The following is a 1,967-nucleotide window of genomic DNA, read 5'->3' as shown; positions in this document are numbered from 1 at the left end:
AGTCCCCACCTGAATATATTGCTCGAAGTGGCCAAAATGCCAAGTGTTTGATCCAGTTTATGAGGAAAACCGGATCAAAAACCTTAACAGGTTGACCCCGTTTATAAGGGAAACCGGGCCAAAAAACCGCACAGGAGGGAAGGATTACATAGGATGAGAACATATGGAGACGCCCCGAAGAAAGCACTACCTAGCCAGCAAGCCAAGAGACCACCACTATAAAAGTCAAGTGGAAGTGGTGTGTCGTCGAGGAATCACAATACCAACACTAAACAACTATCCTAACGCACCACACCGGCGTGCGTACCAACCCCTTGGCACAACAGAGGAGCAACACCAATCAACGAGTGACCCATCACGAACCTTAACTGGAAGCTCCGCCACAGCAAGCCGACACGATTAGCAAGGTGGGGAGGCATCGTTGCGTCGTTGTTGAGCAAAGATGAACCAAGATAGCACGAAGAGCACGAAGCTCACCAAAACAGACGACAAACATGAGAGGTTCTTGAGCTAGCAGAGCAGAGGATGACCAACCAAGGGCAACGGAGGATGAATGGCGGCAAGGAGCTCCCTAGTGACGCCTTCAAGAAGGTGGACGACATCCGAGGATGACGTCGTCACAGAGCTTTCGCCTGGAGCATAACCGGTTAAATTCCCAGAGGGCAGAGCCGAGAGTTGAGAATCCGGACCGAGAGACAGGAGTGGCACATGAGCCACGCCCCCAAGAGGGTAAGCGATGCTGGAGTAGCGCTGCCGTGGTCAGCTGACAAGGTCAGCGGGGATTTCTCCCGTAGCACATCCGTCAATGGTGGGCCGCCATCCAAGTGGAGTCGAGGGGCGACAGAGGACAGGACCGAGACAGACATGTGAGGTGGATGGTGAACCGAGGAAGGACGAGTGGAGCAGGCCGCCGGTGAGGAGGGTGGAGACGAGGTGGGGTAGTGAGTAGCGGGGGCCGCTGTACCACGACAGGGGGGTGGGGGCACTGCCGAATGGAGTTCCTTCCCGGTAGGAACCGACGGCGTCGGAGGTGGACAGAGGGTGAGGGCACCCGAGTGGAGGGTCTTCCCGGCAGGGACCTGCGGTGGCGGAGGCGAGGAGGGGTCCGTCGCAGGATCCACCGGACCAGCCGCAACCCGTTCGTGACGGGCGCGCAGGGAGGCGGGGGCGGGGAGGGCGAGCGGGGTGGAGGCGCAGGACGGGTCGTCGATATGGAGGGGAGGGGACGCCAGCGCCGGATCTGTGGCCGCCCGGCTCCGGTCGCGCAGGAGGACGGGGTCGAGGAGGATCCGTGGGGAGCGAGGCGAGGTGGAGCGGGGTGCATCGACCGCCGGAGAGGATGGGGGTGGCGAGGGGAGCTATGAGTGCTGCGAGACGAGGGAAAGCCGAGGAAGAGCCGGATTCGCCGGCCGGCCGAAAACGGATGGCCAGGAGGCCGAAACCCAGCCGGGGGCCAGGCCGCCCGCCCACCTACCGCCCATCGCAGAGAGCAGTGCCCCGCCGCCGCCGTCGGCCGCGTGGGATTCTCCCGGCGGCGCCCTTCGGCGGCGGCGAGGGGGAGAGAGGTGGGAGACGGGGTGGCGACGGCTAGGTTTTCGGTCGCCGCCCGAGTCGCCCTGGTCAGAGCGACGCGGGGGCTAGGTTTTTTGCCCTGGTGAGACTGCAGTCTTTCACTCACAATGAGAGTGGAGTGAAATGTGGGCAGCCGGAAATTATACAATCTCGGGTCTGCCAATATGTCATGCTCTGTCTCCTCCCACAACTGATGCGAGACACTAGCCTGAGAGGAGGGGACGCCTTCACCCTTGTAAGTCGTGCACTGCGTCCTCCCACAACTGATGTGGGACTAAACCTAATAAATCTTTCCCTCACACATTGATCATTATGGGCTCACAAACGCCAACGATACTAGTCCACAAACCATGACCGACTGCCTATTTTCCCCCTTCCCCCACAAACCATTGATC

Source organism: Triticum aestivum, chromosome 5B (assembly GCF_018294505.1).
Source record: "Triticum aestivum cultivar Chinese Spring chromosome 5B, IWGSC CS RefSeq v2.1, whole genome shotgun sequence".
NCBI lineage: Eukaryota > Viridiplantae > Streptophyta > Magnoliopsida > Poales > Poaceae > Triticum > Triticum aestivum.
The sequence above is the reverse complement of the archived record's forward strand: the minus strand, read 5'-3'. Positions refer to the sequence as shown.